At 41.7% G+C, this 24,063-nt stretch overlaps 1 protein-coding gene across 1 annotated transcript in view; it reads right to left on the reverse strand.

Moving 5' to 3' along the window:
- Positions 1-24,063, reverse strand: part of ZRANB3 (zinc finger RANBP2-type containing 3) — a 463,076-nt gene that overhangs the window by 432,302 nt on the left and 6,711 nt on the right. Inside the window, exon 2 of the mRNA XM_082260204.1 lies at positions 22,476-22,628. The gene's annotated coding sequence lies outside the window, so the exon portion shown is untranslated. The remainder of the gene's footprint in view (positions 1-22,475; positions 22,629-24,063) is intronic.

Here is a 24,063-nt window from a genome sequence, read left to right on the forward strand (position 1 = left end):
CAGCACTTCTGTATCTTCCACCGTCTTACCTGCTGTGACTTTAACAGGGGGCAAGCAGGCGAATACATATACAGAAAAATAATCCACCTTGCTGAGCCTCTTGCCCCCTGCCATGCTGTGTTAAGGTAGGCCTGTAAATGGGGAAGAGCCGTAACTGCAGTGGAGACTAGAGACTATGGTTTAAATTGGGGGGGAGGGAGCTGTGATGTGGAGGATTGTGATTGCAAGGGGAATTATGATGTGAGGAGGGGCTGTGAGGAGAAGAGGCTCTGATGTTAAAGGGGAAGCTGTGATTTGAGAAGAGGGGGCTCTGATGTGAAAAGAGGGGGCTCTGATGTGAAAAGAGGGGGCTCTGATGTGAAAAGAGGGGGCTCTGATGTGAAAAGAGGGGGCTCTGATGTGAAAAGAGGGGGGGGACTGTGATGTGAGGAGCGGGGGCTCTAATGTGAAAGGGGAGGTACTGTGATGTAAGGAGAGGGGGTTCTGATGTTAAGAGGGGGGACTGTGATGTGAGGAGAGGGGGTTCTGATGTTAAGAGGGGGGGCTGTGATGTGAGGAGAGGAAGTAACTAATGTGAGGAGAGGGGGCTCTAATGTGAAAGGGGAGGGACTGTGATGTGAGGAGAGGGGGTTCAGATGTGGAGGGGGTGCTGTGATGTGAGGAGAGGGGGTTCTGCTGTGAAGGGGGGGGCTGATCTGAGGAGAGGGGGCTCTGATGTAAAAGGGGGGGGACGGGACTATGATGTGAGGAGAGGGGGCTCTGATGTGTAAGAGGGGACTGTGATGTGAGTAACGGGCTCTGAAGTGTAAGGAGGACTGATGTGAGGAGAGGGGGTTCTGATGTAAAAGGGGGACTGTGATGTGAGTAGGGGGCTCTGATGTGTAAGGAGGACTGATGTGAGGAGAAGGGGCTCTGATGTGAAAGGGGGAACTAAGGACACTGTTTTAAAGGAGGCTGTAATGTAAAGGAGGGTAGGTTGCAGGCTGTGTTTTGCTTTATTAGACAGACCGAAGCAAGACAGGCTGTGATGTGAAAGACCCGAGTCATAGAACAAAATTTCGATTTGGACCTCTGGAGAAAGAAATTGTTACTGACTGGACCTCCGTGAATTTGAACTCTGTACCCCTGCTTTATAGTATGAATGGTATTCTTTAGAGACCCGACAGTATCTCCTTAAAATGGAATTCCAGTCTAGAACGAACTAAGCATAAAAAGGGCTCCCACAGTTTCCAATTCCTAAACTAATACACTGTAAAAGGAAGATGCCTATATTTAGCTATTCTCGATCAACCTGGGTACAGGGATGAGCTCGGGCGTGTTCGAGTTCCTACATGCCCGATCCCGCCAGGAAGTCGCCACTGCTCCCCCGAAAATCATAGGCAGTGAGACATTTCCCAATCCGCTGCTGCACAGATCGGGAAACGTCTTACTGCCTGTGATTAGCTGAGTGCAGTGTCAACATCATGGCGGGATCGGGCACGTAGGAACTCGAGCACACCCGAGCTCATATCTACTTAAAACCAGCCTCTTGAGATTAAATTATTGTTAGCAATCACTGTCTTCTCCCAGCAGAGATGGCTTCCCCCACCCCCCAGAGAACACAATTGCTCGACAGGAGGGATTCCCCTGTCAGCACGGTCTGTGTTAATGGGGGAATCGTGCAAAATTTGCACCATGTGTGGCCAGCCTTAGTAAGCTCATGGGTTACATCACTGCTCAAGCATTCCATCCATTGTCAGCACTCTCTCCTCCCTCCTGAAGCTGGCCCCTGAAAGCCAATCAGGTTACCGGACCAGAGCATTTGGAAAATAAGAAACTATAAGCATCTTCCTTTTACAGAGTAGTTGGAGTAAAAAGGTGGGTGGGAGCGGTTTTAAGCTTAGTTAGTAATAGACTGAAATCCCTCTTCAAAGCAGTATTAAACCCAAAAGCAAACATTTACTAAATTTCAGCTTACCAATTCTAAAATGTGATGGCTGCATTAGTTTCTATTTTTCGGCTGTCTTATATTTTGTCCTGGTGATCCAGCCAGTATGTTTTTGTGTTGTTTTTAAAAAAAGAGCAAGCTCTTCTGCAGACGTAGCAGTTACAGGGATAAGACATACCATTTAGCACTGCCAGGGGACCTTACAATAATCAGCTTTTATTGATGTAAAAATCTTTATTGCAAAAAGGAAAAAAAAAAAAGTTTGCTGTAACGGCTTACGAAGTATTAGCTGGAGTTTGGCTTCAGTTTGTTAGCGTTTTTTAATCTGCTAGTACTAACACTCCCCTCCTCCCACAATGCTGCTGACCAAATCTACCCCCTGTGCTCTTTCATTCAGAGTGGGGGACACTCTAATACAGGAGGGGGTGTGTGACCAGATAACCAGTGAAAAAGAGGGGTAAATAAAGCTAACAAAAAAGAAAGTTTTTGCAGCCACCACATTTAAGGGTTGGTAAGCTGTAATATATTACATTTTTATTTTAGGATTTATTACCACTTTACCAAACCTGGGCGTAGGCTTCCATTGCTGATCACCTAATGAAATCACTAGGAAATAGGTCACAGCTCCTAAGCCTCCCCAATGGCTCTGGTGTCAGGGCACTCAGGTACCAGATGGAACTTGGACACGTTCCCCTCTGCTTATCTACAAGCCAACTCTACAATTAGGCTGATCATTGAGAGAGCCTGGATTTCTATGGCTCAAAAACCTAAAATAACGTAACAAGCAAAGCCAAAAAACTTCAACCTGCATACACGTTCCCAGCTGATATCTCAAAGTATGAAAGAAAAAGATTTAGAATTAAAGCCAAGGAATTTGCATTTTCTAAAGCAAGTCAGCATTGACAGTCCCTCTATCTCCCTCATGGATGCTTTTCGGTAAGAATCCACGGGTATAAGCATAAATACAAGAAAACTTTGTGACATCTGCAACAACCAAAAAATGTTTTGTGCAATTTCTTAAATTTGTATTTTTTTCTGCCAAATTCCATTTTTTTGTTTATTTTTTTATTTCATGAAATAAAAAGGGTTGAAGTTCCCTCATGACAGCCGATGATTAATGCGCTTGGTGTCACTCCGAATGTTAATTACTAGAGTGGGATGCAGCCATTTTGGCTACAGAGTACAGAAAAGGCTTGGCTTCATTACAGAAAGTCGTTTGCGTACATTAATCATCTTTTTATATGCACACACCAGCTGATTCACAGCCTGCACTAAGCTTTTGTTGCTGAATTGTTCAGTCCCCTTAAAGCAATTGCGGAGTGGACAATATTGCTTTCTGTTGGAAGTCTAGAGGCGGCTGAGACGAGCCCGATATGGGGAGCAGAGGAAATTAGCACTGTCACAGGCCATTACTAAACTCTGCAATGTGCGCACTTTGACATCTCTGCAGTGACAGGGAGAATACGAACGCCATCCCCAGCAAGGGAAGGACTCCATACTGTTCAAACAGATTTAAATCTTGATCACCTCCTGCTGAAGCCATATGAATATATGTGCTGAGCCAGTGTTTGGCCCTAGATCACAGCTTATTAAAGTAAAGTCACCAGAGCACCATAAGACTATTACATTTTAACCCTTTGGCTGTTGGGGCCTGTGCTCCAATTAAAGGCCTCCCTTACAATAGCGTACCATCCATGTGAGGACCATGTTTACCTGCATGGGAATGCACAGGTGTTCCGTGCATCCCCATGCAGGCAGTCCCAGTTATGTCAATTGGGATGCAGCAGTGAAAGGACACGACCACTGCTCCCAATTTGACATCCTTGAGGATGCATGGTCCTAAATTCAGACAGTGTGCATTCAGGGCTGTGCACCCACACAGATGCCAAATTGGGAATAGCGCCTCTGTCCATGCAACCACTTGTCCACACTGACATGAATTGGACTGCCTGCATGGGGATGTAGACCTGTGCATCCCACGTGGGTAAACTTAGCCCTTTCACAGGCGTACTCTGTACGCCTAAATCTCAGGTACCAAACCATTTTTGCTATTTTTCACTTACAGCTTCCAGAATTTATTAAAGACATACCCACCAGCCTGTCATTAAAGAGGAAGTAAATTCAGCTGTAAAAATCATTTTTTTTTTTCAAATGTATGTAAAGAACATACAATAATAATGCATTGCACATTAAATAGTTAAATTAGGAATGTTTATAAAATACCTTTTTTTTTTTGGAAGGTAATTTTTTTTGCTGTTTCTTGGTCTCGGCTGCACCATGTTATCTGCTGCTGTCAGCTCCCCCTGAGGAACGTCATTTCCGTCCTTACTGTATGCCTTTGCCAAAATCTCGCGAATGTGCGATTTGCTGCTTTCCAAGCCTCTTTCTCGATCGCCGTTACTACGGAAGCCAAGCTCCACAGCTCATATTCGCCATGCCCATAAACCAGGAAGCTGGGGAGAAAGGCACAATTGTGAGGCTTCATAGCTGTGCCGTTTTCTAACGTACTTGGAGACCTGGCCTGATGTTCTTACTGAAACAGCACACCTATCGTGCCGTGAATTGACTTGTCGGACAAACGGGGCATGCGCCGATGATGTCAAACTTTTTCAGGAAGGATTACAGGAAGATTATGCAAGTAAGCAATGCTTTACAGGCACCGATCTACTGCTTTGTTTAGGCAGATTACAATGAGCTGAAGTCTAAATGGGGAGTTTACAACCACTTTAACTTGTACAGGCTGCTGTCCACAGAGGTACACAAGCACTTGTCACTTCCAAGGGTGGAAACATTTTACTTTCATGTTTGGGGGAGGGGTGGATGGGACTTTGATTAAATATCAGACCTCTGATGTTTCACGGTTGTGATAGAAAAAGATTGACACAGAAACCTTAATCATTTTCTCCTCTGCAGCCACAGCTGCAATGAACAATCAGGAATCACTCTGTACAGAGGCTTCCTGTTCATTCACAAACTGAGGATATAAACTGTAAAGAATGTTTATTATGCTTCAGATAGGAATGAACAAATGGAGCGTCCGATACCGGTCACTCACCTAGTTCATTCAGAAAATAATAACTAGATTACACAACTGAGTGAGATGCTCTGAGCAAGTTTAATACTGGGCATACATGGGTGTGGAGCAGCCTAACCTTATCAGATATTCTCCAGAGGTTGCTGGGGAGGTTCCTTGAAAAAATAATTATTTGAGACTCCCGGATAAATAGTCATGGACAACAATCTTTTTAACCATTTGCAATGGCGGCATTCTTCCCATGACCACCAACATAATAGGCCTCCAGTAGCTGGCCACCAGTGTAAAGGGTTCAGGTGGGAGAGTTGGCGAAGAGGGTGGCATTATATGCTATATGGTACTCTTTTTAAAAGGGACCATGAGATGGCTTTGTCCTCAGTACTATCCATATTGGACACGTTTTCTAAGTTTTCGTGTCTCAAAGGTAATTGGGGCAAGTCACAGATTTTACCATTAAAGGTCCCATCCCCGACCATGAGTGCCCAGACTGATTGCCTGCTTCAGTGGGTCAATAAGGTGAAAAATCTGGGCTTTACCATATCACAGTTTGTTTATTCCCCTAAACCTTAGAATATGCACTCTTAAACAGCGTACAAAAGCCTGGCGTAATCTCCCACTTGCTCTGATAGGGAAAATCTATTTGTTAAAAATGAAATTTCTCCCTCGCTTTTTATATTTTCAGAAACTCACCCATTTGGATCGCCAAGACTATTTTTCAGGCTATAGGAGTAGTCTCAGACTTTCTTTGGGAAGGGGGGACCCCTAGTCTTAGACTATAGGTGTTACAGCAGCCTTGGAGAAAATGGGGGTTGGTGGTATCCAATTTTGCTAGTTACTTCTTAGCCGGACAATTTGCTTTTGCCCATAGGTGGTTGACACAACCTGAGGATGATGCAGCAGTAACATTGGAGGCCACAGTCATAGGATCCTATGAGGCATTGTCTCATTTAGTGTTCTGTGGGTTCAGGGCCCCTTATCCCCTTACTGCGAATCTATGTGATCTGTTTCCCGAGCGTGAGAGGTGACCAGAGAGCTGAACTTCATGAGAACAGTGTCCCCACATATGCCAAAATTCTCAGCTGATCCAGTTCCTTTCCTATCCTGATCCAATCACATGGACGAGGTATGGGAACAAGACTGTGGGTTTAGTGGTTGGAAACGGGGTGCTGTTGACCTTTGACATTTTAAAACAACTCCAGCTCCATAATTTGCATGTCTTTTGTTATCTCCAGTTTAGGCACGCTTTTCATGCCGTTTGGGTGCACTGGTATCTGTGTGCGAGTTGGTTAGAGAAAAAGATCTTGCTAAAGCCTTATCCACTATTTAAAAACAATTGTTCATAGACACTAAGATTTGACCTCTTGTCACAATGCATGGTTGGCGGACTTCCCGTAGCTTGTCCAGGATGACATATAGAGCTCAAACTTCTCCAGACTGGTGTTAGGATGAGATCACCTGATACAATTTAAAATTTCCCCATGGAATTTACTAAATTTCAGCTAAACTTGAACATTTTTCCCGCATACTACTCCAAAATGTTGGAGGTGTGCTGCCCCTGGAGTGGATTTTCTGCACATTTTCTGGAATTGCACACGCATTCAACTGTTCTGGGCAGAGGTTTCGGCTTGTATTGTCAGTCATGACCATTAAACCCCCTACTGAAGTATGTTTATTGGGTCTGGTAAATCTGTTGTCACCCAAAAAGGCAATCTGTACGCTACTTACCCTGCTTCTGTTTTATGCATGGAAAATAATTCTGTCATGGAAGAAACCAGTGGCTCCTACCATCATGGCCTGGAAGGTGTTCATAAATAAGACTTTATTGTTGTATAAAGCTACATTTTTCAGTAGAGGGGTACAGTCTAAATTTGAAAAGGTGTGGGGTGGTTGGATTAATGACATTTCTACAGTTTTAGATTGATTGATTGTAGGTTAAAAGTATCTGCTGTGGGATGGGCCTTGGTAAACATCTAGTATAAAATGGATATTCTTGGGGGTGTTTAGATGTGATGCATTATGTGCTTGAATGTGGTATTTGTTTTTATTTATTTTAATGAAATTGGTCGCATATTATTGTATGGGAGCTGCCCTGTTCATTGGTGCTGATACTTTGTAGTGCTGAATGTTTACATGTTTAACTTAATAAAAATGTAATTAAAAAGAAAAAAAAAAACCAACAGCCTTGTTGCTGTCCCTTGGGTTGGGATATCCTCCACTGGTACCTCCATTGGTAGCCTTTAAAACACTGTGATCGTCACTTCTGGTAGCCAAATGACATCAGCACAATAGCAGGAATGAGAGCACTGCAGACTGAGGCCTCTTAAGCTACAGTCCAGAAAAAAAAAGTTTTAAGTAATTAGATATTTAATTTTTTTTTTTTTTAAATAAAAACTAGTAATTAGCTAGGGGCTGCTGGAGTAGAGAGGGGACATGTTTTAGCCTAACTGGAAATGAGCTTTATTTTCCCATCTATGGCACCATCGTTGGAAACGTTCTTCAAGAACAGCTCCCCACACAAGCTGTGGGGAAATTGGCCTTGATTTGCAGCTCCTAAGTTTAACAAAATAATTAGATACAGATTTTGATGACAGTAGGGAACAGGGGTTCTCCAGGATATCAAATCCTAGCAATAAAAAGAACTCCGCTAGGAGCTATTTTTAAATGGACATATAACAGTTTTCTAATAAAAGCCTCCATGTTTTTTCTATAGAAACAAACTAACTTTTTATGATTTCCACTTGCCTCCAACTGCCATTCAAACATTCAGGCCTTAAAACGTTAACACCTGCATGTGTAGCAGCTGCCCGTCAAGGTAGTCAATATCCTAAAGTATTAAAAATTCACTTTGTTAACATTTCAAAATTGAATTCAATCCTGCTTTAGATATATAGTTACATAGTTAGTGAGGTTGAAAAAAGACATCAGTCCATCCAGTTCAACCTATGATGTGTGTGTGTGTTTGCGGTTAACCATATATTGTATACCCCTGTACGTTGTGGTCTTTTAAGGTGCCCATCTAATAGTTTTTTGAAACTATCAATTCTCCCTGCTGATACGACTGTTTGCGGAAGAGAATTCCACATCCTTACTGCTCTCACAGTGAAGAACCCCCTGCGTATTTTAAGGTTAAACTGCCTTTCCTCTAGTTTTAGTGAGTGGCCACGTGTCTTATTGTATTCCCTTTCTCTGAATAGGTTTTTCCATATGCTAGGGTTGCCAGTACAATATTTGTACATTGATATCATATCCCCCCTCAATCGTCTCTTCTCCAGAGAAAATAAGTTCAGTGCTTGTAGTCTTTCCTCATAGCTGATGCCCTCCATTCCCCTAATTATTTTTGTTGCCCTTCTCTGGACTTTCTCCAGTTCCAGCACATCCTTCCTGAGGACCGGTGCCCAGAATTGGACAGCATACTCCAGATGTGGCCGGACCAGAGTCTTGTAGAGTGGGAGAATAATCTCTTTATTTCTGGAGTGAATCCCCTTTTTTATACATGCCAGTATTCTGTTGGCTTTGCATGCAGCGGCTTGGCATTGCATGCCACTGCCAAGCCTGTTGTCTACCAGTACCCCCAGGTCCTTTTCCATCCTAGACTCACCCAGAGGTTCCCCCCCCTAGTGAGTAGCTTGCTTTCTGGTTTCTGGCACCCAGGTGCATTACTTTACATTTTTCAACATTAAACCTCATCTGCCATGTAGTTGCCCACCCCGTTATTTTGTTCAGGTCTTATTGTAAGGTTTCCACAGCCTGCCCAGAAGATATTGGCCTGCTTAGTTTAGTATCATCCACAAATACTGAGATACACAATATATACAAATTATATTAAACAAACAAAAAAAAAAAAAACTTACTATAACCACCTCCATTGACTTCAACTTCCACTATCCGGCAGAGTTAGGGCAGTCACTAAAAATGTAAGAATCCAACAGTTCCATGTGAATTACAAAAGAATAAAATCCAACTATTCCAGGTGTGTTAGAGCCTTTTTACTCTTTGCCGCTAGTGTGTCCATGCAGCCAATAGGGACATACTAGTGATGCAGTGGCCAGAGAAGACCCAGAACCCAACACATTGTTGAATACTCTAATGGAGGCTGTAAGAAAGTGAGGAGTTTCTAAAACTGTTGTTATGTGACAACAGCTGTTAGAGTTCTTTGTGATGTCCTTCCTCAATGTATACATATGTTCCTCAAAATCTTGATTTTTAATAATAAAAAGTGTACCTTCAATGATCAATGCAGAAGCATGAAGATTGCAACTAGGCTCCTGTCTAGGTTGACTTGTTGGAGGGAAGTCAACTAGGGACGGAAGTCATTGCAGGAGTCCAAGCTAGTTCTTTAAAAAGAGTAACATTAGTAGTAAAAGTACGTTCAAGGACCTTATTGCACCAACAAGCCAGATAGCTTTGAAGAGTTCTTTGAGTGCAAGTTTTCCTTAGAAGCAAATAAAACCTCTAAAACATGCAGAATGGTGTCCAAGATTAGAAATGTTTAGATCTTGCAACCTTGTAATACTTGTTTTCATTTGCAGGTTGCTGCTAGCATGCAAATCATCTGACCTCATAAGCCAGCATGGTTCCCAATTCTTTGGGAGCCACTGGGATCAGTAGGCATGCAGTGTTTGTGCCCACCCCCACCACTAACAGTTAAAATCTGCTAAGGGTGTGGGCAATCTTTTACATGTGACTTTTGGAGGAATAAGGGACAACAAAAGCAATCTGTTCCTATAGAAAATGGTTGCCCTTTTACTGGAACAAGTTTAGGATTATATCATGTGGTCGGTTTAACGCTTTGCAAATGTTAAATTATTTACTTAGATTAGCGATGATGCGCCTTTAAATTAATAAAGAACAGCACAAGAATGATAAACAGTGGAGCCTTTACCAACCTGCAGAGTTTATGAGTAAGCTTATTAATCATTATCAGCTGATGCAGTATTAGTGTCATTCTACAACAGTTCCAATTCTGGTCTTCTGGGACCTTTAATGAGCACGATTTGAAAAATGTTTCTGCTTGTACACAACTGGAGCAACAAGAAAGCATGAATCTCTTGGAGACCCAATTGCAGTCAGTCAGGAACATCCTGTGAGGTAATGGTACACATTGGGGGTTTGCACTACATCAGTCAAAAAGGGGAATCCATTTTATTCACAGCATGGCATACATACAAGAAGAAACAGCTAAAGAGGAACTGAACTATGAAAAATTTGCTAAAAATAAAAAGACCGGTAGAGGGCAAGGACCAGGCACCAATATTGCCTATAGGTTCCATGCAGCTGATCTTTTCCCCATTACAGACTTACTATGCTTTGTTCTGCATTGTGTCTTTGTTGATGTTGATTCTGCATTGCTGATACTTATGGAAGATATGTAATCATTACCTGAACCCTTCTAAAGCTTTCCAATTTTGTTGGTAAATTTGATGTACTACAAGAAAAAAAACCTAATCTTTTCTGCTTTTCTTGGACACCTGGACATTCTCCAGTTCTAAACTTTAACATGGTGTGGTGGTCTGATCTTCGCTCTTAATTCCATCCTAGAAAAATCCTATGAACAGAAAATGAGTTGTCCAACGTTCCATACTAGGGTTTCTCCAGAGGTTGCCAGGGGTTCTTTGTACAATGAGCAAATCCCGCCTCTCAGATAAGTACCCACTGACGCGATCATTTTAGTTATTTGTAAGGGGGCATTTCTTCACAATGACCACAAGTTTAAGGACCATCACCATAATGTAGCATGAGCTGTAGATATAGTTTTTAGCAGGGGTTCCCTGAGACCTGAAAGTTAATTCAAGGGTTCCTTTGCGATGTAGAGGTTGAGAAAAGCTGTACCACACAGACATTCACAGCTTCTCCTTTGCCATGTCATTCTAATAGTATTACTCTCACCTACCTAATATGCTATTTTTGATCTCTATTCCCTGCTCTTGGTCTGACAACAGAATTGTCTTATCGGGTTTTTTTAAAACAATTTACTTGGTGTAGTCATTGGGCCCTCTTCTACAAACCAACAAGTGGTCACAAGTGTCTCTAACCAAAATATGTAAATACTTAAGAAATATCTCTCAAAACACAAAATTAGATATCCTCTATCTATGGGTATGCTAATTCTAAGTGACCAAAAACATACAGAAGCCCAATCTTAACCAGAACATAAACTGGTTCAACTAGAACTGAAGAAAAAATAAAAAAATAAATAAAAACATAATCTTCATCCTGTTTCTTTCAGTATCAAAATGATGGTCCCGCTAAATACCCTACCATTTAAGGCTGGTCATATTATTATTCTTATTATACAGGATTTATATAGCGCCGACAGTTTGCACAGCGCTTTACAATATGAGGGAAGACACTACAGTTACCATACAATTCAATACAGGAGGAATTAGAGGGCCCTGCTCGTTAGAGCTTACAATCTAGAAGGTGGGGGGGGGGGGGGGGGGTTCAAGTGAAACAAACGGCAATAGCTGTGGGGGATGAGCTGATGGAGAAAATGGAGGTATAGTTAAGTGTGGGTAGGATATTTATACACCGCACAATTAGAAAAATCAATCTATTTCCTTGTCTACACTAAACAGTGTGATGGAAAATTCTCCACTGTATTCTGGCAGCAACGGCCACCAGAAAAGCCCAACAGTAACTGCATTTGATAGGATACAGTTACTGTTTGGCCAATCATTTTCAACCCAGCACAGTTGATTTTTACCTTGACTGTTGTTGAGCCAGGTGATGGTTGTAGGTTCACCCCAAACTTTCTGCGGAACTAACCAAGATTTAGGACCTCAATGGCTAGCTCAACAAAGCAGAGAAAGCCTCACAGTGGATAAAAGAAAGGTATATCAAAGTATCACTGCAGAAAAAAAAAGAAAATTGGCGAGCAGGCAAATTTTTAATAAAGGAGACATAATCTTGAGACGTACTTCTGAAATGACCACGTAACACAGACACAGTGCAGAACAAAGCTCAATGTACAATTTCAGCAATGCCGAGATGATGAACAAAAACAGTCAAAGATCAGTACACAGAGGAGGACCAGCCAAAGATGTCATCAGCTTTGAGGGGGCTGCAAGACACCACAACACTAGAGTAAAAGTGATTATAGTTAGGCTTTAAATAGATTAAAGTATTTACAGACACTCCTCGTTTTAATGACTTACCTGTTTAACGACCGCTCAGACTTATGACCAGCTCTTCCTTTTACATTTTGGGCACTGTGCGTCATTGTTTTTGTACATTACAGTACAGGATTTTTGTGGTTTATATTTTTGTGTTCTGTACTTATGCAAATAAAACAATACTATTGAGTTGGAGTTTTGTGTTTAGACCTTTTTTTCAGAATACAGTACAATACAGTAGTTCGGAATGCTTAAAAAATTGATTACTTGTGGCTCCTTAACAACTAATTTGTTTATCAACCTGGTCGCTAGAACAGAACCTGGTCGTTAAGTGAGGATAGCCTGTATAGGAAGCCCAAATGTTTTTCTTAAAGGGATTGTAAAGTCTGTTTTTTAAATTAAAAAAAAAAAACATGTCAGGCTTCCCTGTTATGTGCAGTTGGTTTTGCACAGAGCAACCCTGATCCTCTTCTCGGGTCCATCTTCGGTGCTCCTGCCCCTCCCTCCTGCCGAGTGCCCCCACAGCAAGCTATGAATGCATTAAGAAAAAATCTTCTGACATTATAACCACTTTAACTTTAGATAAAGTAGGGAAGGGGTAAAAACCTCGTCACGAATTTGAGCACAAATTTCTCGAAGTGTCCCATTTGATCTCCCATACCAGCTCCTCTCAAATGCTCCTCTGGCCCTCAGGACGACCTCCTGCGACCGCATGGCACCTCTACAGAGGAGGAGGCAGTCACCCCCTCCCTCCGGGACTTCCTTTCCAACAAAAGACGTCAAGCACATGTGCTCCTGGCTTTTTTACAGTATCCCAGCATGCACCTAGGTGACCTGCCCGCTGTCAATCATCAGGACTGTATCAAAAGCCTATACACCCATTAGTCAGGTTTCCTCCCACTGTCCAACATGCCTCCCTATTGGACCAGCGTGCAACACTCTCCAAACTGAATGAATTGCATACTGAGCACAATGAGAAGAAATCACTAACAGATCCTGCTCTCTGGTAGGCAGAGAACAATATAGATTTACCTGCAGCCTCTATGGTAAGCAGACAGAGCTCAAAACTATACTCTCTCACTAGCACCTACCTAGGAAAGTGCTACAAATTAATGATACATTTTTGCAAGGTAAAATGGGCCAAAAACCCGATTGTCTTCACTTCCAAGTGTCTATTGTTGCTATATATAGTAGTCCAAACCAGAGTGCAATCACTTAAAAGCCAAAATAGGAAAGATTGTATATAATAGATCACTATTTGAGGTCACTGGATCTCTACTATGGTGAGCATTTTCTTTGCCTTGTGTTGTACGTATGAAAGAGAACATATATCAAATTTTAATAGTTCCAAGGCAAGTATTGGATTGAAACAAATCCAAAACTCAGAAAAAAATCATTGCTATTTAACTCAGGTTATTTGCGCCATATAGCACCGTGCCTTTAATTCTGTAATACAGTAGGAATACAGGTTGTTTAGAGAGAATAGAGTTCACCCCAAGGGTCGCTGCAGTTCTGTTAGGTAACAAACCTTTAGGGATAAGATTTATAGCTCACAGGCTGGTCCAGCAATAGCTAGCTACCTGGACATACATATGAATATGGAAAATAACCTTATTGTATTTAATGGGTCAGCTACATATGGTTCTCTGAAAAAAATTATTGCAATGCAAACTGACACCACAGAGACCTTCTTAAACACTTAGCAACAATGGCTGGATCATTATGGAGATATAGGTTTGGCAACCAAAGCCTTAAGAGTTCTAAGGTTACATTATTGATAAGATACCGAGGAAATTCTACAGCTACTCATGCTTGAACCACCTCGGTCATCTTCTCTTTTTATTAATCATTGATTTTGTGTTACGCAAGAAACAAAGCCAATTGTTCTTTTTTGTTGAAACATATTTTATTATTGCTATTACGCTTGTTTCCTTTATGTGTAGTGACTTTTCATCCCCTGCGTGGGCACAGTAACCAGTGTCCGAGTTTCATGTTCTCTTTACTCCAGTAAAATCTTATAAACTATAAGACCATAGAAATATGTTTCCAATATTTGCTTTAATTAAAAAAAAAAATCATAACAAAACCGTTTTGGATGCCCCCTTTCAGCAACTCCTAACCCCCTACTCAGGCTCACACACAAGCTTTTTTATTACGAATACTATAGGCTACATTTTTGAAAATAGAAAAGGAGGTAATACATACTACTTGGTGCAGCGATATTGCACAGAAAGGTTCCTCCTCTTCTGGCAGTCCCCTGCCAGGACTGTCACCTTCTCCCTCCTCCGGGTGCCTCTTGTAGCAAGCCGGGTGCTAAGGAGGCACTCATGCATGCATGCTCATGAGCTAGACTGTGTGCATCCATAGACACACAGCTGCGGTGAGTTATGCCCTCGCTCCCTCCTAACAGAAGTTCGACAGCAGCCAATAGCCTACAGCCTTTTCACACAGGAAATCCGATCAGGTCCACCTGACCGTTTTTCAGGAGGATAGGATTGGATGATTCATTCATCCCTATTGACAGGTGGGTATAAACTTGAGTCGGTTTATAACCACCTACCTTCGGTCTGATCAATGGTTCCCACTACCTCCAGGTACAGGGTGTTGTGATGGGGACATGTTGTGCCCCATCGTATGCCAATCTGTACCTGGGGGAGTAGGAACGATTCCTTTACACATCGGAAACATGTGCTAAATACATGGATGGGGCCATTTTATGGTTCCAATACATTAATATTCTAATGATATGGGACGGTGGACTGGATGACTTACAGGAGTTTTTAAACTCCTAAACAGCAACAACTTCAATTTAGATTTTACAGCAACTTGGGATCTATAAAGGATCACTTTTCTGGATGTCCAAGTGTTCATCCAGAGGGCTTCCTGCGTAGCAGCCTATATAGGAAGCCAACTGCTGGAAACTCGATCTTGCACACGAGTAGCTTTCATCCTCAGAATTTGATTAAATCTATACCATTTAGTCAATACCCTAGAATAAAACTTAACTGTTCTAATGAGGCGGATTTCAAAAAAGGAGGCTGATAAACTTAAGGTAAGACTACTTAATCTTGGATATTTCCCTACGCGTCTCAAAAAAGCTTTCAAGAAAGTGTGTGGTAAGATTAGACAGGAACTCCTGTATAAACCGCACACAACCCAAGAAACGACGAGCCCCTTATGCATCATCAACCGTTTCTCCAATCAGCACAAGGACATTAAACGAATCGTAGAGAAATATTGGCACGTGCTAAAAATGGACCCCTCAAAAGGTTCTATCATCGCGGATCGTCCCTCATTTACAGGCATACCCCACTTTTAAGTACACATTTAAATGTGGGGGATGCAAGTACTGTCAGTATATGGATGTAAGCAAATCAGTGATTTTACCAAATGGTGAGAAATTCAAACCTCACCATTATTCTAACTGTAAAACCAAAGGCGTTGTCTATCTGCTTAGGTGCGAATGTTCTTTGTTCTATGTAGGCAAAACTAAATTAGAATTACTTGTGAGCTTACAGGCATATACTTAGTAGGATTCTGCCATGCATCTGCAATTATACTGTATCGTATTTTGAATGTATCATTACCTATCTGATTGATCCTTTACAATCACAATTGTTTCAATAAATTGTTTATTTTATTTCAACTTATCTTTTTCCAAGAGATCCTTACTAGTTACCTTTAAAGTCCCACCCTTCTTAGGGGGTCTTTTCTTTCCTCTTCTAACGTATTTAGGGATTACGGTAACACATGATCTGAGAACTACCTACATACCCTTTCAAAGTATACTTAGTATGAAGACTACAAACCCAGATCTTACCCTGGAATACCGAGCAATACACGGTTAGATTTACTCTGGATCAGCTACCATCTACTAAGAAGTCTTTGAACTAGCTGCGTAAATTACATCTACTTGCCCTACCTACTGATTTTCAGGTACGATGTATGTGTCTACCTATAAATATTTGCAACACTTTACCCCTGATAGCTGCAATATATATGTGCACAGTTTTTCTATATCAAGTACACACTTTCTTTTCCACAGAGGGAATCTTTTTCTACTGGTTTCCTTTCAGTAGTGCCGACATTTGGATGTCTTGTTGGGTCCTTTGTTGGATCTTTTCTGTGGCCCCGGAGATATATGCGATTGGCACTGTTGGGAACTCCTGGTCCAGCTCTATGATAGCCCTTGATAGCTAATTTTAATCATGTGACTTTGTGTTGTGACCTGTTGATTTTGGGTATGCTTACTTTTTCTATAAAGATTTTTTTCAATTGTAATGTCTGTGATACTGTTGATACTATGGAAACAGTTGTTGTGTTCAATATATCGGTTTTCATCTTACATACCATCTCTGGTTCTTTGTCTTATGACCCCTGAAGAAGATACAATAGCAAAATTACATTGAAACGCGTTGGGTCTTCACAGTCCAGTGTGGACAGCAATGTCCCAACACGATCCTCTCTCTTTTTCAAGTCGCAGTGTTTTTATTGTGTAAATTGTGAATTTGATGTGTTTATATTTTTTTGTGTGTGTACCAATAAATTTACATTTTTTATCATCACTACTATAGTTCCTAGTGTAGTGCCCCTTAAAGTCCCATCAGAGGGTTTTTTCTGTGTCAAGTTTAGGGATGTGGGTACACATTAGGTTGCTCCTGCTCTTGACCTAACATTTGCCAATTTATTGACAAGTGGGTATAAACTTAAGTCTGTTTACAACCACCTACCTCTGGTCCAATCTGGTTGGCTTAAAAATAAAAAAAGGAAGGGGAGGGCATTCTCTTCCATCTAGACGGATCGGATCAGAGGGCAGTCGGGTATAAAAACAGATCCCATGCTAATTAAAATGGAGTCCACCCCATGAGTAATGGGCCTATGGCTCCGCTGCCCTAAGTGTCTTCTGTGAAAGCAGGAAGTAAAGTGAGTGGTGCTGGAGGGGTGACACAGAGCAAGGTAAGTGTTTAGCAGCAGGGGGAATAGGACAGGTAGAAGAGCATTTACCCTAAAGGGATATTAAACCCAAAACTTATTATGCAGCTTACCAAACATTAAATGTGGTGGCTGCATTCATTTTCTTTTTCTTAGGCCTTTTTCTCCTCGATTTTCACATGGTGATCTGGCCAATAAAAACACTTCCTGTATTAGCGTGCCCCCCACTCTGGATGAATGAACACAGGGGACACCTGCGGACAGCAGATTGTCAGTCTGTTAGAAGTACTAGCAGATTTAGATAAACTAGCAAATTGAAGCCAAAATTCTATATTAAAGACTTTCCAAGCAGTTAAAAAGGAAACTTTTTTTTCCCCCTTTAACCGCTTGCCGACTGCTCACAGTATATTTACTGCGGCAGTCAGCCCCTCACAGGCAGAGCGACGTAGGTCTACGTCGCTAGCCTGTGAGGCTCTCAAGAGCGAGCGCGCGCCGCCGGAGGCCCCCCCCCCCACGCGTGTGACCGGCGGACCCGATGTCCGCCGGTCACTCGGCGATCGTCGGGGGAGAGGGAGAAAGTCAGGCGGCTTATGTAAACAAGCCGCCTGTCATTCTCCCTGGTGTAGAAACACTGATCACACGGTTCTACAATGTAGGACCGTTGATCATTGTTTCTACAGCTCAAGCCACAGCCAATCACAGTAAGAATCACGCCCCTAGGGACACACACAGCCCCTCCCTCTCAAATAAAGTTAACCCCTTCACTACCAGTGTATTTTTACAGTAACAGTGCATATGTATAGCACTGATTACTGTAGAAATGTCACTGGTAACCCCAAAAGTGTCAAAAATGTCAGGTAAGGGTCCGATCCGTCCGCCACAATGTCGCAGTACCGCAAAAAAAAAAAAAAAAAAAAAAAAAAAAAAAAAAAAAATCGCAGATCGCCGCCATTACACGTTAAAAAAAAAAAACAAAAATGACAAAAGTCTTTCCCTTTGTTAGTAAACGTGATAACTTTTGCGCAAACCAATAAAAATACGCTTTTTGCGATTTTTTTTTACCAAACATATGTAGCATAAAACAAATTGGCCGAAAATGTTAAAAAATTTTGATTTTTACATTTTTTTGGGGGGGAATTTCATATAAAAAAAAAATGTGAAAAATATTGTTATTTTTGCAAAATTGACGCTCTTATTTTGTTTATAGCGCATGATCAAAAAAAAAAAAACACACAGGTGATCAAATACCACCAAAAGAGAGCTCTGTTTGTGGGAAATAAAAGGACATAAAATTCGTTTAGGTACAGCGTAGCACGACCGCGCAATTGTCTGTTAAAGTCACGCAGTGCCGAATCGCAACATACCCCCTGGTCTTTTAGCAGCCAAATCCTCCGGGGCTTAAGTGGTTAATGATATAGATTTAACAAATAAAATCTGGGCAATGTAAGTACCCCTGTGTTTTATAGTTTGTCTCCTCCCAGTAACTTGATATGCAGGACTGCTTGTTCTTTTGAGAAACATCAGACTTACTGGCCAAAGCACCTGATGAAACCAGAAAAAAGAAAGCCTAAACTAGAAAACAAATGCAGCAATCACATCTAAGAATCAGTAAGCTACAATAGAATACATGCTTTCTTTTGGGTTTAATTTTATTTTAAAACAGATAATGCAGTAAGGAAAAAAATAAAAAAAAAAAGTTAGACTTTAGCACCACCTAAAATTGAGCAGACGTCCGGCCAGTTGTGTAAGATTCATCTCCTTGCGGCAGTGGCAGGCAGCCTTTATTACTGCAGAGCGGTTATGAAATTAGTGCTGCTTAGCAAGTTTGTACTGTTATGCCTTGTACACACGTTCAGATAATCGTACGACTTATCGTTCGCATTTTGTTGCATGATACGAATATCGAATTCAACAATGCGTACTTAGCGTATGAATTTTTTGATTCTGGATGAGCTTCCTGGTTGCGTAGCTACGTATAAGATTGTGTAAAACAAAAACAATGGCAGCCTCGGCTTTTTCCGGGTTATTGTTGCGTTTCTGATCATGCATGGTCTTTGTCTATCGATTTTTAGCGGACGCATACTGTACTGATTAAATGATTGTCGCTCACTAGGCTCTCGTAGGACATAAGTTTTCATGTTTGTCCCTTCGGATTTTGTTGGACAAACTGTCGTGATCGGCTGTCGAAAGCGGTGTACTAACGATCAGATTATCATGCGATCAAGTCGAAAGCGATTTTATTTGCACGAATATCTGAACGTTTGTACGAGGCAGAAGCCTCAGGTGTCAGGTCCATGACAGCCTAGGCTCACATGAAGTGGGGGGAAGGATGCTAGGCATCACTCAACCTGAAAGATGACTGTTTGCCAATCAGAGAATTTGCAGGAAGACAGCGTTAAGGAAAAAGGTGAATACTGCAGCAAGAGCTACTCTTTATTCTGTAACCTGCCGTCTTTTTTTTTTTTTTTTTAAACTGGAGTTGTGTTTTAAGATCATGTATGTAAGAAAAATGCTAGAACGGTAAACACAATTCATATAGGGCTCCTTATAGTCAGTAGAAGGCTTTTGAAACCTTTTCATGCCTCTAAAAAAATATTTTTTGTGCTCACATGCAAAAACAAAGATCAGATAAAATAGGTTTATATTACCATAGCATATTGATCACTAATTATTGTGTTTTGTATAGTAAACATTGCTTTGTCAGTTGACCATTGTCCTGACAGTGACAAGCAGCTGGAAAACTGCGTTGGTGTGAGTGGGCTTGTGTTGATGGCATCAGTTTGAGACACGTCTGAGTTCATTTAGAATACAGGTGCATATCACCAGAAGTTTATATGCTTCTGACCTACTTCAAGCGGGATTTTCATTTACATAAAATTTATTGAAATGCAGAGCCCATTTAAAGCAAACAAAAGCCAGTTGACACAGGCCCTTACTGGCACTCCGGCTGTTCTCAATGGCCAGAGAAAGGTTTAGGCGTAGTGGTCTTCAAACTGCAACACTGTGCTTGCTTTACCCGGACATGATTACTTTCACAAATACAGGGTACTATTCCTCTCCACTGGCACCGAAAATGGGGCTTTATTCCTGCCCAGTGGCACCAACAATGGGGCACTATTCCTCCCCACTGGCACCGACAACGGGGCTCTATTCCTCCCCACTGGCACCGACAACGGGGCACTATTCCTCCCCACTGGCACCGACAACGGGGCACTATTCCTCCCCACTGGCACCGACAACGGGGCACTATTCCTCCCCACTGGCACCAACGGGGCACTAGAAATCCCCACTGGCACCGACAACGGGGCACTGGGAATCCCCACTGGCACCGACAATGGGGCACTAGGAATCCCCACTGGCACCGACAATGGGGCACTAGGAATCCCCACTGGCACCGACAATGGGGCACTAGGAATCCCCACTGGCACCGGCAATTGGGCACTATTCCTCCTTACTGGCACCGACAATGGGGCACTATTCCTCCTTACTGGCACCGACAATGGGGCACTATTCCTCCACACTAGCACTGACAATGGAGCACTATTCCTCCCCACTAGCACCAGCAATGGGGCACTATTCCTCCCCACTAGCACCAGCAATGGGGCACTATTCCTCCCCACTAGCACCAGCAATGGGGCACTATTCCTCCCCACTAGCACCAGCAATGGGGCACTATTCCTCCCCACTAGCACCAATAATAGGGCACTATTTCTCCCCACTAGCACCAGAAATGGGGCACAATTCCTCCACACTAGCACCAATAATGGGGCACTATTCCTCCACACTAACACCAGCAATGGGGCACTAGTCCTTCCACTAGCACCAACAATGGGGTTCTAGTCCTCCTATTAACACCAACAATGGGGTACTATTTCTCTCACTGATACCAACAATTGGCACTTTTTACCCCACCAACACCTACAATGAGGTACTAGTCTCATTACTTCTACTGAAATGGGGCTTATCTACTCCCACTGGCCACAGTCCAGCCCCCCATAAGTCTGAAAGGCAGTAATCTGACCTTTTCTTTAGAAAGTTTGGAGACCCCTATTAAAAAAAGGTCCCTGTGCCTTTAGTCAAGGAATACTGATCCAAGGCACAGAACAAGAAGCGCTACATGTACCAAAATGGGTTAACTTTTTTCCTTTCCAGGAAAATTAGCAATGCCTTTTATTTTAAGGTCCATGTTGAAAAATTATCACTGTTATTAACCTTTGGGAAACAGATTACTCTGTCAGAGATAAACTTTAATTAACAAAACACCTTACACCAGGAGAAAAATAAAAATAAAAGCAATCTTACAAAAATTTGCTGTTTTCCCAGCATATTATTAATTATAACAGGATATTAAAGACAATCCCACATCCGTAATTAATAATCAAAAACCACAAACTAGAACTCTTTCAAAACAAAACAAATAACCGTAACATTTACATAATAAAGCTTAGACACAAAAAAAAAAAAAAAAAGTAACAAGCTAGCAAGCACCAGTAACATAAACCTAGGAACACATTCAAAGATAAAAAATTCAAAACCGAAATCTACGCAGAAACCCGTGAACTGAAAAAAAAGAAAATCTTGTAGAATTTTCTTGGTAAAAGGTTTGTTTCAGGCAACAAGATATATATGTGTTTACCATGATAAGAAAAATAAAATATAAAAAATAAAGAAAAAAAAGAAAGGGAAATAAAGGTTTTGATCTTAGAAAGTGTCGGTGGATGAATAAAGATGAAAGTAGTGGGCAGCGAAGGGGAACCACAACTTGTTTCAGACCCATTAGGGAGGGACGGATGTCAGTCGGACTACCGGGTTTTCGGAGACGTTAAAGTTTGCCTTCTACATAACAATCAGGAAGGAATTCAGGCGAGCAAAACAAAAATGCAAAAAAAAAAAAAAAAACTCTTTTTAATGTGGAATAAAAGCGTGCATTCTACAATGGAGCAGTGAATGGAGCTACTTTTAACCTCGACAATGCCAGAAAATGTCATTCCCATGTCAACACATTGTGCCTGGCAGTGCCATACTGGTTCATCTGTACCCACAGTTTAGTGCCGGTTCACATTATTGTGGCTGCGGAGATCGCATGTAATTCAGAGCGCACTGCTCCTTCATTACATGCGATCTCATGTGCGGATGCAAATTCAGCCATACACTTTGTATGGCTGAATTCGCACTGTATCTGCACAGGACCCTTTTTTTCAGCCGCATCAGGATTGGATCGCACAGTGGTTCACACTTGTGCGATCCGATCCTGTGCGAACTGTCAGATCGCACTGCGATATGCAATCTAACTGGGGGTGTCGTTAACATTTAATTGACACCCCCTGTGTATCGCATATGGCAGTGTGAACTGCCAGATGTGCGGATGCGATGCGGGAACAGGCTGCGAATTTGGAGCCTTCCCGCATCGCACAAGTGTGAACCGAGCCTCATTGTCTTTCCCCAATTAATATAAAGAAAATAGTGTTACCTTCCTTCCCTATGCAGGGCAAACACAACTCCTTCCTTCTGAAAAGGCAACAGACGCTCCTTCAGCTTCTCAGGAAGATAGGATAGAAGCTCATCCACATCTGCAGATGGAACAGAGTCCTTCTGCTTTTTGTCTGTCTTTACCATTGTTTTACTGAAAGAGAAAAGAAAATCTTCAGTGGCATTTTAATTAAAGGTCTGTATTTTAAACTTTCCATTCAATCGACCCATAGATATGAGATGACAGATTTCAGAAAAACAGAGTGACTATCATGTCTATACCCAGGGCTGGACAAATCCCAGGAGACATTTAACCAATTCTTAAAAATTACAGCTGGCACCTAATGTTTGAGGTTTTTAAATTGTTGTCAATGAAAATGGCTCTAACAAAAAAAAAAAAAACATACAACAAAACACAACAAAAACACAGATGGCTATTGGATTAGACAGATAATTCCATATTAAATGTGTCCACCTCTGGTATAATACTCAATGTAACCCTGTACTTGGGATGAAATGTTCTTTTGATACACCCCACCTCAGTGACTGGCATTGACCGAATCTTCCATCAGTGTCCCCCCCACCATTACCATGAACATTTTATCATACCAAACTTTCACATTTGTAACAGCACCACTCAATTGAGCATTGGGGCAGAGAGAGCATGCATGCAATCCAACTATGAGACCTATAAGCTGGTTAGTCTTTATGTACAGTAAATGGGTTATTAAATATTAGTGTAAAAGTCAATCCACCAATATTACTAGAACCCCTGTCCAGTTTATTGCTTTCAATTGGATCTTGTCTTCTATAAACGGGGGGGAAAAAATGGAGATCTCTCGCTATATATACACATACACACACACACATATATACATATATATATATATATATATATATATATATATATATATATATATATATATATATATATATATTACACACCACACACATCTTTGCCAAGTACTCTACTCTCTCCCCCCCCCCCCCCCCACTCACGATGTTCCAGCATTGCCCCCAATACATTCTCCATGGTACAATGCCAATCCTCTTCCTGGGCTGAATGGCACACAGCATAATTCAATCCACTTACGAATCAAGGACAGACCCACAGGGGGTCAGACATCAAGTTGCTAACAGCAGGATTCTATAGAGGGAAGTTCTCTACAGCACTGAAGATCACTTAGTGTTAGAGGACAGAAGAAGAGAGAGAGGACACATAGGGGTTGATTCACAAAAACTGGAGAGTGCATAATCTGGTGCCGCTGTGCTTGGTAGCCAATCATCTTCTAACTTCAGCTTTCTCAGTTAAGCTTTGACAAGAAGGCCTCATGCACACTGGACGTTATCAAAACATCAGTAGAAAGCTGGAGCTGTAGAAGGCGTTTTTCAGCTTTTCTGCAATGTTTTTCAACTGTAACATTTTTTTTACTAAAACTAAACTCCCAGAAAAGCTTATGCCTCAAAAACTTTGATAAAAGCGATGAAAAACGCTGAAATACACGGCTATTCTGCGTTTATCAGAGTTCGAGTGTTTTTACAGCTGAAAAATCGCCTCCTAAAACCCACTAGTTCTGGGGGGTTTTTTT

Source organism: Pelophylax lessonae (assembly GCF_965119305.1).
Source record: "Pelophylax lessonae genome assembly, chromosome: 6".
NCBI classification, from domain to species: domain Eukaryota; kingdom Metazoa; phylum Chordata; class Amphibia; order Anura; family Ranidae; genus Pelophylax; species Pelophylax lessonae.